Source organism: Canis lupus, chromosome 23 (genome assembly GCF_003254725.2).
Source record: "Canis lupus dingo isolate Sandy chromosome 23, ASM325472v2, whole genome shotgun sequence".
Taxonomy (NCBI): domain Eukaryota; kingdom Metazoa; phylum Chordata; class Mammalia; order Carnivora; family Canidae; genus Canis; species Canis lupus.
The window spans coordinates 31,342,443-31,359,869 of NC_064265.1; the positions used below are offsets into that span (position 1 = coordinate 31,342,443).

Sequence of the window (17,427 nt, forward strand, 5' to 3'; positions counted from 1 at the left end):
GATGCACCACATTTTCCCTTTGTGCCTTGGTACATGCTGTTCCTTGGGTTGGCCTCCTCTTCCCACACTTTTACATGCTGTTATTATCTTGCTCCGCAAAGCCTTCCCATAGCCCCTGACCAGAGTAGGAGAGCTTCTCATTTCTTACAGCATCCTGTGTGTGTCCCTCTCAAATCACCAACCACACTGTGCTAATTTTTGTCTCTCACAGTCAACTGGTTAAACTAAAACTGAATTGGGAACTCCGTAAAAGCAGGGGACAAGGTCCTGTCTACATCCAAGGTGGTGTCCCACACATAGTAGATACTAAGTAACTACTCAGTCAATGAAAATCACTGCCATTCTGGGCTTCAGTGCACCCACCTGTAAAATGGGGATGAGAGGATTTACTGAAAATACATTTCTGAAAGGGTTTTGCAGACTCTAAAAATATTGTACCCATCCGAATCGGTCAGTATATGGGGATTTCTGAGTTTCAGACTGTCTGAAGCTTCCAATTAAAATATGTAGGGTACAATCCCAAATTTCCATGGCCCATGCCAACAAGGAGGGACAAGGACAGACTCTAGTTGCTGGAGATACTTAAGGAATCGTGAGGTACTATGTACTTCCTTAAACTTCTACCGCATTGTTAAAGTTGAGGTAAACGGTCTAAATTTGTCAGCATGTTTGATTATAATTTAATCTCCCAACTTCGTATTTCAAAAAAATATGCCAAATATTAAAATGTGTCAAACTAAATTTGAGCTAGTTTCTCTGTGCTCTCTGTGCACAGGATACTCACGTGAGATGGAAAGGTAAGGGTGCTCTCCTGTACTTTTGGTGTTTACAGATGGTGTTGTATTGGATGAGTTGCCTCATTCCTCTTGGCCAGCATTCCCAGTGAATTTTGGTCTGGATTTCTAGCTGAAGAGGACAAAGTTGAGTTCTCACTGTGAGTAGGATGCTGCCTTTCTACGGAGCCTTTGATCTCAATAAGCCTAGGAGGCAGTGTGTGTCACTGTTCCAAAGTGACAGGGAGGAATTAAGTGGCTTGCCCTGGATCCCAAAGTGCAGGCTCTCTTTAGCTGAGCCTAGGAATAGAGAGTGTGGACTCTGCAGGCAAGCAAGCCAGCCTAATCCTAATCCTAGCTCTACCATTTACTGGCCGTGTGATCTTGGGTAAGTTAATTAACCTGTCCATATCTCAGCTTTCTCATCTATAAAACAGGGGAAATAAAAACCACTTCCCTTACAGGGTTTGTGTGAAGGTTAGTATTTGTAAGGTACCTGGCCTAGTAAGTGCCATGAAAGTAACTCATTGAATAGAAACAAATACACTATTTCTTTTTTTTTTTTCTTTTCTTTTGTTTAAGGTTTCATTTATTTGAGAGAGAGGCAGAGAGAGCATGAGTGGGGTGAGGGTGCAGAGAGAGGGGGGCGGGGAGAAGCGGACTTCCCTCTGAGCAGGGAGCCCAACATGGGTCTCAATCCCAGGACCCTGAGATCATGACTTGAGCCAAAGGCAGACGCTTAATCACTTAACCAATTGAGCCACGAAGGGGCCCCCAAAATACACTTTCTATTATGTCTCCTCAAAAAAATTCTACCCTCCCTAGCATACACAGATACATAACACCTAGTAAACTCTGGGTAATCTGTTTGCAAAACACTCCTGAGTCTGGAAACTAAAGGTTACATATGAGAAAAATAACTGTAAAATAAGTTCTGTCATTAAGAACATACATCTGCAAATAGTCGTCACGAATGGCAGTCAAGCGTATAAAGGCAAGGTTAGAGATTTGTTGACTGGTTCTAGAAATAGTTTGAGATAGGATGTAAAATGTATCAAAAAGAACCAACAGTGGAATCAAGACAAGAGAAAAATGAGGGCCGGACATGTCCATTCACACACCAGCATCTAGTTCAGGTGCGAGGGGCAGGCAGCAACTTTCCCTCTGAGCTTCTTAAGGGCAAAAGCAGAGAAGGAAACATTACTTAAAGGCTTCATGGCACCCACAAGATCAAAACAGACCATGGGTTCAAGAGAAGCACATCTTTTTTGAGTGTGCATATGAGCTTTTGGCTAGGTGTATGAGCATTAGTAGAGGTCCTACAACACTTCTGTATTGGATAAAAATAAGAGAATCTGCACAGCTTCCTTACAGTGGGCTTCAGTGCAGGCTGATGGCAAAGGCTGACTGTGCAATCAGAGACCAGTTCTAAGGTGGTCCCAAATGTGATGGTGTAAAGCTCTTGTGGTCTGGCCTGACCACAGGGGAAAATTTAGAGAAATGATGGACTGCAGCCTTGAAAAGCAATCTTCTTTAAAAGCTATTTCTCCACAGTGTGATTTCTATAATCTGACAACCAGTTCACTCATTTTTCCTCTGTGGGAACCTAGAATTTGGCCATTTTATGTTGCCCATTAAGGCCTGGTTCAAATGATTTGACAGTACAATCAGAAGTAAGTATATACTCTTCTTATGAAAAGAAAACCTTATTAAAGTGATGCTTGAATGGTGGAACATCCAGGAACTCTCTGATATTAAATGCAAAGTAGATAATTTGCATGTGTCCACTTTTCTGTCAGAAAGCATCCATCAGATTCTCAAGGATATCTGTGAGCCAAAAAAAATTATCAAGAACCACAACTTTTTTTAGAGACTAGAATTTTCCCAGAATTGTCTTCTATTTTCTGGGGGGAGATGGAGAATTGCAGGAGTCCAACCAATTCCTATTGGGGCTAAGTTTTAAAATGCAGTTGAATAGTCATTAAAAACTCAAGCTTTTCGATAATAAAAAGGTAAATAACCAATTTTAAAGTGGGTGAAGGATCTAAATAGACATTTCTTTAAAGAAGATATGCAAATGGAAAAGATGCTCTACATCACCTGACCAGGAAAATGCAACTCAAAATCATGTGAGATACCACTTCACAGCCACTATAATACAAAAGATGGACAATAGCAAGTGTTGATGTGGAGAAATAGGAAACCTTATACGTTGCTGATGGGAATGTAAAATGGTGCAGCCACCCTGGAAAACAATTTGACAGTTCCTCAAAAAGTTAAACTTAGAGTTACCATTTACCCAGCAGTACCAGCCCTTGGTACATGCCCAAACTCAACCAAAACAAGTCCACACAACGAGTAGCACGTGAACGTTCGTAGCAGCATTACTCGTGGTGGCCACGAGTAGAAACAACCTAAATGTCCATCAACCAGTAAGTTGATAAAATGTGGATACTGACAATGGAATTTGTTTTGGGAAAAGAAAGGGATGAAATACTGCTGCCATGATACTGAATGACCTTGAGAACATTCTATTATGTGACAAGCTGGTCACAAAAGACCACATATGCATGATTCCATTTATACGAAGAAGCTATGATGGGCAAATCTGCAGAGACAGAGTACGTTGGTGGTTGCTAGCGGCAGTAAGAAGGAGGGTCTGGGGGGGTGAAGACTAAAGAGGTTTCTTTTGGAGGGTTATGAAAATGTTCTGTAGTAGATTGTGTGATAGTTGCCCAACTCTGAATATCACTCAACCAAAATCTATTGAATTATACACTTTACATGGGTGAATTATATGGTATGTGAATTATATCTTAATAAAGCTGTTACCCAAAAAAGCCTCCCTGATGCGTAGCAACGCCTAAAAAATTCAAGTTTATATTCAGAAAACATCACAGCACTTAACAGCACATACATATCAAAGTCTCATATTTTCCACTCTGCACTCACATTCAGGAGTAACAGTGGTGGTCCTCTTTAGAGAAGGGGTGGCCAAGCTCTGTCTGTATAATTGCTTGTGAGCGGAGCAGTCCTGTACTGCGAGGTAATGTGGGCGAGGGCTTTGCCAGGAGCTGGGCACACTGCAAGGCCCCAGCTCATTCTCCAGCAGAGCGTGGTCTTGTGCTGCCTGGGTGGGGAGCGGTTTCCAGGATTACTGAGGGTCCTGGCAGCAAAGTCCATAATGATCAGCCAGGCAGAGTTTCTTGGCTAAGCATCATGTATGGAGGGGCTGCAGAAATGCCTGGCACTACCCTCAGTGGTGAGGAGGACTGCGTACAGAACGTTTTAGAGAGCGTTACAGACCAATGATAGGGAAGTGTGTGAATATGGCACTTGTGCCCTAAGACTGCCTGGCAAATCCTCCAGTATCTCTCCAAGCATGACTGGGGAAAAATAGAGAAAGAAAAGCCAGATCCATTACATAAACCTGCTCATTTCTTCCGCTATGGAACACAGATCAGCTAAGACCATCTGACATTAGTTTGCCCAGTGCTTTTATGGAACAACCACTCCTTTGGGAGGCATCTACTGTGACTGAGCTAATTGTCAGTTCCCAGAGCTGTCCTAATCCATGGCACTGGCTTGGGGAAGCAATGAGGGCCTCTCGATAGGCCTTCTTTTGGGTTTGTCTTGCCCCTGATGGATCGCATGAACTAAAACAACTCACCAGTCCCTCACTAGTCTATTGGAATAAAGTCCCAGGTACTGGTAGTTGCTTTCTGCAATCTAGAACACGTGTTTCAGGTCCTCAGTCTCAAATTCAATGTCATGAACAAGACAAAAAGTGTTTCCTACCAATTATTTTCTTTTTAAAAAAATTAACTTATTTTAAAAAGAGATTATTTATTTATTTGAGAGAGAGAAAGGGAACAAGCAAGGGGGGCAGAGGGAGAGGGAGAGGGAGAGAGAATCCCAAGCAGGCTCCATGTTGAGCGTGGAGCCACATGCAGTCAGGGCTGGATCTCATGACCCTGGGATCACCACCTGAGCTGACACCAAGACTTGTACGCTTAACAGATTACACTACCCAGGTGCCCCTCTTTTCTCTCTTTTTAAAAAAGACTTATTTTAAAGAGAGCACATGGGGTAGGATTGGCAGAAGGAGAGATAATCCCAAACGGACACCCTGCTGAATGTAGAGCCTGATGCGGGGCTTGATCCCACGACCCTGAAATCATAAACTGAGCTGAAATTGAGTCAGATGCTTCATTCAGCCACCCAGGTGCACACACAGCCCCCCTCCCCCAGTTAGTTTCTTCAACCATGGTGGAGTATATAGCCCACTCCCAAGTACTCTGTATGTGCGGGTCCCCTTAAACCCAGGAGTGCTGTGGCAGGGCAGGACACAAGTGATTTCCCCAGTGATCCCCCTGACAGGCCCTCAGCCCAGCGTGGGATCCTAACCTGTTCATATTTAGTCCTGGACCGTGAGCAAAGGATAGGAAAGTTTCTAGGTGGCTGGCATGTTCAGCCTGCTACCGTCTGCATGAGCTACTGCTTGTAGACTAAGAAGACATCACCTGATCTTTTTGTTTTGCTCCAAAAAGTCTTAATACTAACACATTTTAAAGCAACACTAGGCAATTCCAGTATCTTCTCAGGCTGTCCTCCCCTAAATCCAAGTTTTTCAAACTATTTTCCAGAGATCTGAAATTTTTCAACATTAATACGTGTTCCTTAGAAATATGCCAAAGCAGAATGGGAAATGCTGCATATCATATCCATTAGGGCCAGGATGAAACTGGGAGAACTGCCTCTTTTCCTTTCACTGGCCAAGATCCCTCTACCCCTCCATCCCTCTCCCTGCCTCCCCTATTGCTTTCCAAACCACTGGGAGCTGGTGGCCTTAGACATTTAGTGTTCTTAACCTTTTGTGTGCCAGGGACTTCTGTGGCAGAGTGGTGAAGCCTGTGGACCCCTCAAAGTAATGCCTAAGCACATAAAATAAAACACGTAGTGTTAAAAGGAAAACCCAACCATTTCAACGGTCTGTTATCAAAACCTAAGAAAAAACAAATTTATGATATGGCATTTTATATGCTTCTTTATTAACTCATTAAATAACAAGACCAAGTGGCAGGTCTGTTGCTGACTGTGCTTTTAAAGCAGTGCTGCATGAAAATAGTATTTTGAGATGTCTACAACAAGTATAATGAGCTATGAAAATATCTGATTTCTACTGGAATAAAGCCCCAGGTACTGGTAGTTGCTGTGGTTTATGGCCTATATTCCTAATGGAAAAAAAGCTAAATTTCAGTTAGGGCTTATTGAGAATTAGGATGTCAATTTTTCCCATCCAAGTTCACGGAGCCCCACATTCTATCCTTGGACTCCTTGGTAGGGGTGTCTGTGATCTCCAGGTTAAGAACGTAGAGGCTTAGAGCTTTTTAATGGTTTACTTCATACCTGGGTCAGTTTGGTTTTCTGTGAACATTCACTGTTGTACAGGGGGTAGTATTTGTGCTTAGTGTCACCAACTTAGGGGAACATTCTTTCCTTTTTTTTTTTTTATTCATGGCATACCTTTGGGCATCTTGGTGAACTGCTGTTGTGCGTTGATAGGCCAGAGCATTCCACCTGGGTTATTGGGGTCCCTGGATCCTTGGAAGTCCTCACATTTGGGGCAGCCAGGTCAAGCCTGGGGTGGGCATGTGACCAGGGAGAAGCTGGACCACTTGGACATCTTCGACAGAGCTGCGGAGGATGCCACTGTCCACTGTGGACAAGGGGCCAATGGAACACTGGAGGAACTGGTGCTCTGTGCCCCGAAAGAGAATTTTGCAGCCCAAGTGCAGCCACCTGGAAACTGTGGGGCAAGGGACATGTTGAGGGTGGTTGATGTAGGGGGGCCAGGTGATGTTCTTGTAGGTGTATCTCTAGACAACAGACCAAAATCTCTGTCTTCAAAAAACAATCCAACAGTCTCAATCTTTGTGGAATCTCAAGACATTAAAAGCTTAAATACTATGAACAAGGCAAACATTATCCAGCGAAGGTCAGATAATCCTGTCTGCTGTTATACCCCTTACCACGCCTTACCCGAAGCTAGCTACAAGTTGACTGCTCCAACAAGATTCAGAAGTTACCCAAATTAGTGTTTTGCACTAGACCTAAAAATGTTTGATTGGGTTAAAAGTCTATCTATAATATCACTAGGAACATCAACAATAAATTTGTCAATGAAGGAAGAGAAATTGCAACTAGACTTTTTCTTTGCAACTAGACTCTTTAAATACGATCTATATTGTTGTAATTTTCAAATTAATGTTGTAAAGAATGTTATCACTACTTTGCAAAGTTTCTCATCAGGGTGAACGGTGATGAATTTAAAGACATTGTTAATTAAAAATACCTTGATCGGGAATTGTGTGTAACAGTTTCAAGCATAAATCCTTATATAAAAGTTAAAGTCACAAAAGAAAGCTCAGGGTTTTCATTAAATTTTTTAAAAGATTATATTGGAAGTTTCATATAAATTCAATGTCTTTTCTAATACTTGCATTTTATTTTTATCATCATAATTACATATGGCAGAGAAACTTTAATGAATTTTGTCCCATATAGACACCTTTAAATCCTCTCCATTTTTACCCCAGAGGGTTGTGCAAGTATTACTGTCTCTGCTTTTCATGCCAAGTCCCCTCCAAAATATTCAGCCACAAGATGAGAGGAACTCATGGTGGGGCCTGGCATGGGTTCTGGCACGTTGCAGGCTTGCCCTTCCTCTTCTTTCTTTATATGCCTCAGCTAAAATATTTCTGCAGTTAAAATCTATTTTGATTAATGGTTAAACATATGTGGCCTACTCAGATGACAGCTCATCCATTTATTAGTCCATTCATCAAACATTTAATCAAGCAAACCCCTCATCTTAGAAGCCTGAGCTCCTGCTACTCCCTGCAGATGTCAGCGCAGGTGATACGATCCTCAGCTTCCTTCATGCTCCCAGAACCTCTGACAGGTGCACACCACAGCCTAGTAACACACCTGTGCCCTTAGCAATTTGCATCACCAATGCCTAAAGACAGCCTCAGTGCCCAGGGCGATGGGGCCCAGGAAAGGAGTCTGGGAGCACAGGGGGAGGGCCTCAAAGCCAGCTAGCCACTTAGCAGCTGTACGCCCTTGGGCAGATTCCTCATATGCAGAGTGTGGACTCTGATCCTGGCTCAGCAAGGCTGTCAGGAGGCCAGGTGAGCTGCTGAATAGGGAAGAGGATGGAAAAGCTGTAGATGGGGCCTTGCAGGTAGCATCGAAGAGGGCAGCTGACCCTGGCTGGCCTCAGGGCCTGGGAGACAGTTGGAGGGGCAGGTGTGCCGTGACCTGGACAGCCAGTTTGTCCAAAGGGGGCGCTGCAACTCAACCCTCTGTGGAGATGTTCATGGGCTTCTTGAGAAAAGCTGGCCAGTCAGATTTTGATGTGATTTTCCTGATTTTTAAATATTGGCATTAACTTTTTTTTTTTTAAACACTGTGCATGCCAAGCAGTAAAGTTTGCAACCTCTGCACACCAGTGTTGGGGTGATAAGGTTGGCTGGCGGAGGCAGGGTCCATTATCACAGGCAAGGCCCCCTGGAAAGGGGGTGGGGAAGGCGGCAGGAGGAAAGGAGAGGCCATCTTCTTGTCTGCAGGGCTCCAGGGGAAACAGATGCCAGAGAGGTTGGTCACCCACCATGTGTTCTTTTTATCCTCCATGGAGAATGGGGCGCATCTTGCAATAGAGTGACTTCCATTAAGAGCTAAAACCATAAAACTTCTAGAAGAAAACCGGAGAAAATCTTTGAGACCCTGGGTTAGGCAAAGATTTTTAAAAATATTTATTTATTTATTTATTTATTTATTTATTTATTTGAGAGAGAGAGCAAGCATGAGTGGGAGGGGCAGAGGGCACTGAGCACGGGACCCAATGTGGGGCTCGAACTCACAACCCCGAGGTCCTAGCCCAAGCTGAAGCCAAGAGTTGGATGCTCAACCAGCTGTGTCCCCAGGTGCCCCTGTCTTTTTAAAAATAGCGACACGGATGATTTCTTTCTCCCTGAATTTAACAAATGCCAACATTTCGTCATATATTCTTCAAAACTTACATAGAATAAAAGATTACTGAAAACGTCTCTGTTTTGGTCTCATTCCATGCCTTTCTTCTGTTTCCAGAAGCAAGTGCTATCTGGTGATGGTGTTAACACCTCACAGCTATATTTTTGGATTTGTACACATCCACAAAGAACACACAGCACGATTTCATGTCGTATAACCCTATGTCTATATTCTAGCAACAATTAGAAAACGCACTTTAAGATTGATACCATTACCACATCATGAAAGTTCCCCTGTAAATACCTAGCAATATACCTAATAAAAGATATGCAAAGCTCCACAAAAACCTACTGAACATTACTGAGAAAGGAAGAATTTGCTACCTCGTCCTCAAAACTGGGAGACGGGAGAGGGGGCTCGAATGACACGAGCTATCTAAACACAGCATCTGCATCATCAGTACTTGACATTTACATTAGTATGACCGTGTAGATACCCACGTATAGCATACTATGGTTCATACGATTTGGGGGGTACAACCTTTCCACGTGAATTTAGCATTTGCTTTGTTTTCAACATAGCTTTCACCAAAGAGTCCCACAAACTCCTCAGTGTCATTAACATAGCCCCAGTGAAGTCAGCTGCATCGGGTAACCGAGTCATTTGTCCTGTTTGATTTTTTCCCTATGACATGCCTCCTGGACCAGTCTGCCCTGCTCCTTTCTACACTGGGTCCATCGTCCTTGCTGTGAAGCTGTTCTCCAGATTTATCCCATTACCATCCTCCTGGGTGTCCCCTTGCCCCTCCTTTCTGTAGGAGTCTCCTGGTCCCAGTGCACCCCGTTCTCGGTTTACAGGAGGAAGTGGTAATGCCATATACGTCTTAATCTTGAACATCACACACTGTGATTTGTGTCACATTCTATCTGTTAGAAGAGAGTCACTAAGTATAGCTCCCACTATACTTAAGGAGATGGGAGCTAGGCTCCACCTTAGGGAGGGAGGAGTACCAGAGAATCTGTGGATGTATTTTAAAACCACCGCAGATGCGCTCACAAACTGTGTGTGTGATTTCCGTGTGTGTGTGTGTGTGTGTGCATGCCTGCGTGTGCATGTGTGTATGTGTGTGTGTCTGAGGGATTCCTAGAGGTGGTCCAATGGGGTCCTGGTCCTGTCACTGGAGTGCTGGCCGCAGGTTGTGCCTGTGAGTCTTTTTTCTTGGGTTGGTCCGTTTTCTCGGAGAAGAAATGCTTGGAGGATACAGGCCGGGCAGCCAGGTGCAGGGCATGCTGTGGGCTTAGGGCTCGGGGCTCGTCTCACCACACAGCGTGCAGATTGCTTACATTTTGTGACGCTCACCTTTCTTCATGGGGTTTCAGATGCTGATGTGCAGGCTCTCTTGAGTGGGAGATTTTCCTTTTCTCTCCCTCTCTTCGGGCTCCCCTTCCTCGTCTAGGTAGATGAGAGCTGTTGCGGTCAGCTCCCAGAGCCCTGGATGAGCTGGGTTTGGCCCTGGTGGCCCAGAATGCCTGCATGGGGTGATCGCGGAATAGTACAGGTCTGTCCACGGACCAGTGGGTGGATTGGCTCAACTGCTTGAATTTCAGGCAGTTACAAATAGGGAGGGTCTTTCAACAGAAGCATCCAGTAACGGGATAGCTGTTTCACGGAGTGATGAGCTCCCGGTCTCTGGAAGATTCTAGGAGGGGCAGGTGGCCAAGGATCGGAGACAAGATTTCTTCTTTTAGAGGCTGGCATCAGAGACGGCTGTGATGTCAGGAGGGGCCCGTGACCTTTTAGATTCAACACACGGCTCCGGGAACAGCACATGGCACTTCAATACCATCCTCAGAATGCTGGGGACACCAATGGTGTGGTGGTGATGGCAGCTGACATTCACCGAGCAGGTGCTACGTGCCAGGGGCTACTCCGTTCGCTGTACTCACGTGAATTCAGGGCAAACTTGCGTGGTGGGTGCGCACGTTATGCTCAGTTCACTGCTGCAGAAACCCAGCCGGGGAGGATCAAGTCATTTGCCAAAAGCAGAGGGTGGCCGAGCTGGGACGGGACCCAGGGGGCTGGCTGGGGGTCCGTGCTCCTGTCGCGCCTGATACTGGGGACGGGGCAGGGCCGCAGGCCTCCCCTGGCCTCGGGCCGCCTGGAGCTCGACGAGGAGGGGTCTCCTGCTGGCCGCGGGGCTTCCCCAGCTCAAACCAGTGTTTGTAGAAAGAAACTGAGGCTTCAATCCTACATCAGTGGCTCCTGGCGGCGCAAGACAGCTTTACAGTCCAACAGGGGAGAGGCAGCTCAGAGGCCATCTTTCCAGAAAGAGGCCCATTGTCCTCCTTTTAAAATGGACTTTTAACTCTCTTGCTGAGCTTTAAAAATGTCAAGTGAAGCTTTTACTGACAGAGTGGATTTCCTCCCGCGATCAAGTTAGCATGTTTCTCTTCTCTGTGTTTCTCCTGGGAGGTGAGGAAGGAGATCGGATGCTAAAGAAATGGATGCTCAAAGGGTTCATGGTGCCCACGCTCGCCACCAGTTCCCAGGGGCGGGGGGGAGGCATCACAAAAGATATGGGCAGAGGAGGGACAGCCTCAAAACGCCTCCGGCATCTTGGCTACATTTAATTTTTTTACAGTGTAATAAAATGTTAATTTGCCCATCCCCTTGGTGTTCACGTACACACAAACACATCAGCCGAGTGTTCAGGGAGCAATTTGTAATCCTGCAGTCATTTCGGTTGAAACAAACGTCTCCTCGTTGTCCCTTGTCGCCATTCTTTGTCCATGTGGGAGCTGCCAGGGGCCCTCACCCCCAACATCTGTCCATCATTAATCATGCAGCCCGGTTGTTCTTGGCACCTTGTGGTCGCGGCTGCTCCGTGCGCCTAGGCCGCAAGCCTCTCCACGGTCGTCCCTGCCACCCTGGAGCGGGGCGCCACCGCCTCTGTCCCTGCACAGCCGGGGTGAAGTGATGGCTGATTCCTTGTGTCAGAGAGGCAGTCAGCCGTCCCTCCTGATGGGAACAAAGCAATCCCCGCACACGCCGAGGGCGGGGGGGTTCCTTGGGAAGAAGGGCAGTCCTCTCATCGATCGGGTGCCCTGATGGCCTCCTGGTGGCAAGCAGTGCCAGCACTCCCGGCTGGTGGCAGTTTCTGTCATCCTGTAAACATACATTTCCCACGGGGGCAGAGAAACTCGCTCCCGGGCATCTACTTTGGTAGATCTCTTTTTTTGAGAAAAAAAGAAGGAAAGGACTATTGAGGATGATGTAACTCAACGGCCTTTTTGGTCGACAGCCGTGTAAATAAGTCCCAAGATCTATGAATTCATTTTTGAAATGACAAATTGATGTTCACCTCAAAACTGTATTGATCATTTGTTCTAAACGCAGGTGTCATTTAATTGTGGAGATGAAATAGCAAGCCAGTCCGGCGGGCACATGCCTGGAGCGGTGTGCCTGCGCGCATTGGGTGCTCCACATGGGCGTGTTGGGTGGCATCTCCCTGGAACCCAGAGGTGTCGGGAGGCGTCCAGACCACCCTTGGACCTACGGTTTGGCAGCTGACCGGCTGTCAGTGGGCTAGTTTGCTCTGGATGGACGGGTGTGGGCAGGACGGGCAGGTGCCTTTAGCTTTATTTCTGTGCTCCTAACCAGGAGCACCAGGCTTAGGTTATAGAATCTCCTTCAAACAGGGTCCTAGAGGGAAATCTGAGGCAGGAACCACAATTAGGTAGAGGAAAGCAACTTCATGAAGTTACTCAGGGCCAAAGAGTCCTGGCCGCCCCCTGCCATTCACAGACAGAGTGGTCATTCTTCTTGGAAAGCTCAAGCCCTGTGTTCAAGTCTGTTCTGTGGCACAAGCATGTGTCCTCTTTTAGAGCCTCATAAATAAGTGCGGGCTGCTGGTCTTGGTGAAAAGCCCACCTATTTCCTTGAAGACCACCATAAACTACCTCCTCAACACTCCCCAGGGTGGTCATTCCAAGATCTCACCCTATCCCAGTTTCCCAGCCCTTCCTGAGGTGTAGCCCTTCCAGAGAGCATCTTGGGTGCTCCTCGCAGTTCAGGCTCTGGTGTCCAGAGCCGGGCGAAAGGCACAGGGGCCAGTCTCGGTGAAACACGTCAGCAAATGTCAGTGAGTGTTCTTGGACTGCTGAGTTATGTTACTTCGCTGGTCCTGTCTTCATCATCCCTTACTGTTCTCCCAATGAAACACTTGCCAAGCATTTACCAAACCCCTATTTTGTGCCATGGAGAAAAATCAAAGTAACTGTGGTCAAACAACTCATAACCAAGTGTGTGAACTTCTAAGTGCCCTCTCGATCACAGGAATCATGCAGAAAGTCCCTGGTTAACAGATGAGCTAACAAAGTGCTAACTGAATGTGGAAGGTGGGCACATAATTCCACATGGGCCTGGTTAGCGGAAAGGCCAAGGAAGGGCTGACAAGGGATCTGGCCGGGCTTCTCCAGAGAAAGAGGGAGGGAAAGTCTTCCCAGTGAGAAGGAACAGCATGTGTAAAAAGCACGGTGTCTGGTGTCATGCGGTTGAGTTTTGCAAAAGGAATCTCATGGAGAGTCATGAGAGACAAAGTGGAGAAAGCAGTGCGAAGCCAGAGTCGGGGTTATAGATTGAATGTTTGTATCTATCCCCCCCACCCAAATTCATGGGTTGAGACTGAATCCCCAATATGATGGTGTTTGGAGGCGGGGCCTTTGGAAGGTGATTAGGTCAAGAGGGTGGTGCTCTCATCAATGGGATTAGTGTCCTTATAAAGAGACTCCAGAGAGCGAGCTTGCCCCTTCCACCACGAGTCTCTCAGATACCTGAGAGCTTTCAGCTGGCAGTGCCTTTACAGTCTGCCTTAGCTTTTATACATTGTTGGATTCAATTGGCTAATTTTGGGAGGGGGTGGAACGGTTTTTATATCTATGTTCACAAGAGATATTATTAGTCTGTTGTTTTCTTTCCTTATATATTGTGTTTGGTTTTGGTATTAGGGTAATGCTGGCCTCAGATGAGTTAGGAAGTGAGCCCTCTGCTTCCATCTTCTGAAAGAGTTTGTAGAAAATTGGTATAATTTCTTCCTTAGGTGTCTGGTAGCATTCACCAGTGAACCTCTCTGGGCCTGGTGCTTTCTTCGTAGAGGGCTATTGATTATTGACTCGATTTCTTTAAAAAGAGGGGCCTGTTGGCCAATTCAGATCACTATTGCTTCTTGTATGAATTTCAGCAGATTGTGGCTTCCAGGGAATTGGACCATTTGATAACGTAGGTGTTCAAATTTGGGTGCACAGAGTTATTCGTTGTATTCCCTTATTATCCTTTTAACGTGCATGGGATCTAGTGATACCCCTTCTTTCACTTCTGTTATTTTTTTTTCCTTCTTTCACTTCTGATATTGTAATTGTGTCTTTCCTTTTTTTTTCTTAGCTAGCCTGGCTAGAGGCTCATAGATGTTATTGATCTTTTCAAAGAACCAAGCTTTTGATTTTGCTGATCTTTTCTATTGATTTCTTGTTTTCAATTTCTTGATTTCCACTCTTTAAATTATTTCTTTTTTTTCTGCTTACTTTGCTCTTCTCTTTTCTAGTTTCCTAACGTGGAAGCTTAGATCATTGATTTTAGGGCTTTCTTCTTTTCTAATATATGCCTTCAATGCTCTAAATTTCCTTCTAAAGAGAGCTTTTGCTGTACCTCTCAAATTTTGTTAAGTCGTGTTTTTGTTTTCGTGTAGGTCAAAATATTTTAAAATTTCCTTCGAGATTTCTTCTTTGACCCGTTAGCGGTTTAGAAGTGTGTTGTTTAATCTGCAAATATATTGGGATTTTCCAGTCATCTTTCTGTTACCTATGTCTAGTTTAATTCCACTGTGTCTGAGAGCAGACATCGTGTGAATTCTATTCTTTTCAGTTGGTTTGCGGGGGGAAGTGGGGGGGTTGTAGCCCAGAATATGGTCTATCTTGGTGAATGTTCCATGTGCGCTTGGAAAGAATATGTAATCTGCTGTTGTTGGATGATGTAGTCTATAGATGCCAACTGTATCTAGTAGTTTGGGGGTGGTGTTGTGTTTAACCATGTCCTTACTAATTTTCTGCTTGTAGATATGTCCATTTCCTTCACTCCAGAAGCAGGGATTTTTATCTGATATTCACTGTAAGACCTGGTAGAGATCCAGGAGATAAAACTCACAAAAATGTGGGGGTCCTGATGATTGAGTTCCCCTGGAGGGTTTTCAACTCTCAACGTTGACCACATGGAGCCCCAGCAATTCATCAATTTACAATTCAGGTTTTCCCACCCAGGCTTTGGTTCCCATGGAGGTTTGTGCTCTGGTGGGTTGTGATTCTCTGTATCATCTCTCCAGTTTGGGGAAGGGGGGCAAGTGGTTTACTTTGTGACTTCACTTTTTACAGACAGAGGAAGAGTTGTTGATGTTTCAACTTGCCAGCTTTTTACCTGTTGGAGGGAGTGATGGCTTCTAGGCTTCTCACATGATGGATCAGAAACCTTATGCTGTTTTTGAGCTAAGCCAAGCTCTTTCATGGTCAGCCCGCAGCCAGGGACTGAGCAGACTGGGGTCTCTAGGGCCTGGCTGTTTCGGCACAATGGGATTCTTCTGTTGTCCGGGACTTGGACCACGGTCGGAAGTTCTCTCCACCTGATCCTGCTTCCTCCTGCTTTATCTTTCACAGGTATTACCCTCTGGTACCCCACTTGCATTCCTGTGTCTCAGCATCTGCCGGCCAGGAAGCCCACCTGGCACATTTGAACATATGATCAATACTGTTTTGGTTCCAGGAGGAGAACAGGCAAATCTATGAGCCACGGATGTGGATAATCTGATTTACAAGGTGTCGCTACACTCACTTTCAGGCTAGGCTCCACCACTCACCCTGTCACAGGTCCTCCTTTAGCTGTGGTGCTACGAGCCACCCTACACAGCACCGCCCGTGAGTGAAGACCTCAGCACCCGGCCTTTCAGAGTCCAGGAAAAAGGAGGAGTTTCTGCCTCTCTGTTAAGACTGGTTTTTGTTTGAAGACCTACCTTTTCCATCAGCACCTGACACAAATGATACTTTCACCAGAGATGGTGAACTTCTTCTGGAAGGCCTTCATGGAAACCTTGTCTTAGGTTTCCAACAGTCCTGGTGATCTTACAAGAGGAAACATGGAGTCGTCATGGGGCAGTGGTGGTGGTGGGGCCCTCATGTCATCATGGAAAGCAATCACGACAGCGTAGCTGAGAGATGATGAAGGCTTGGATTATGGCAAAGGCTGTGAGAGTGGAGTGGGTGCGGGGCTGGGGGAGTGGATCAGAATGGACCACTCATCAAAAAAAAAGTGAAATGGACTTTCATCACTGAGGGGAATGAAGGGGTCACTAGTGACCATCATGAGTCTGACTTGGGGACTCGGGCATGGGGATGTATTTACTGTGTTGAGGACCCAGGAGGAGGTGGAGGTAATTTGGGGGAAGAGAGTGACTTCGGTTCAGTATCTTTTGATTCGGGGATGCCTGTGGGACATCTAAGGGAAGGCATCCCAATTGCTGCCTGACTTTTATTTTCTTTTGTTCTGCTTGCAAAATCAGAGAGAAGCCGCATCCTGTCAGGGGCTGTTGCTTTCCCTTTGGTCCCTCTGCTGGGTTTTTTCCAGCCCCTTGCCCTTAGGCAAGAGAGGAGCCAGCAGCGCAGTCTGCTGGGGGCTGCAGGGCAGGCTCTTAACACAGCAGGGCCCTTCAGATGTTCCGAAACTGACAATCCCAGGTCTACCACCTGCCAGCATTTGTTCACAGAGACACAGCATCACAAACTCTCCGGACTGGAAGGGACGTTAGAGGTCATCCATTCCAGCCTCGGGGGTGGCATTTTCAGACCGTTCTAAGAATTTAAGAGTTCCTCCTCCTATTAATGTGGGAGCCTTTCTTCTGACTTCTCCTTAATATGCTGTTAAAGACACGGTCCACCTGTGCGCTTCCTTCCTCGGGAGGAGTATGCTGGGGCTCACGTTTGTGGGTCCAGCGGGCAGGGATGAGCGAGGCCAGATTTGCGAACACAGTTCTTTCTGTCCTTCACACTACAGCTACGAGAATGGTCTCCATGGTTACAGCAGCTTCTCAGAGGTGCCTGGATGTTCACTTTCTCTATTCCCCTAAATGTCTAATTTATGAATAATCTGTTTAGGTAAATTGCTAGAAAGTTTCTGTATATATATGAAAATCAAGATATGTATAAATATACACACACACTCAAAACAGCAAAAAAAGTAGGCTGATAGGCATTTTGGGTACATTTTTTTCCTCCTCCTAATAACAAAAATTGGGATTGACTTTAAAAATTTCAAGTTAAACAAGATTCAATGAAAGAAACACTGCCTTCATGTTCTTCAAAGGCATGTGAGTGAGAGGGGTTGGAGCTAACCTAATTATGTTTTCTTTAATGTGAAATAGCTATTTGCCTGACATTCCATTTGCATCTCCCCATCACATTCAAATGGCTGGGACATTGATTTTTTTTTTTTTTCTGCTAGGGCTCCCTTTGAACATGAAAGTGCTTTTTCCTATTTTTTTCCCCCTTGTGAGAGCAGTGATAAGAACAGATCGATAATTACA

The 17,427-nt window shown here is 45.7% G+C and overlaps 1 protein-coding gene across 3 annotated transcripts in view; it reads left to right on the top strand.

Moving 5' to 3' along the window:
• CEP63 (centrosomal protein 63) overlaps window positions 1–8,884 on the top strand; it is a 65,061-nt gene extending 56,177 nt beyond the window's left edge. For 2 of the 3 annotated variants that reach the window (XR_007405261.1, XR_007405263.1), the window contains one exon: window positions 833–8,884. The gene's annotated coding sequence lies outside the window, so the exon portion shown is untranslated. The remainder of the gene's footprint in view (window positions 1–832) is intronic. The other variant, XR_007405262.1, reaches the window with a different exon arrangement.
• Window positions 8,885–17,427: the final 8,543 nt, after the last annotated feature.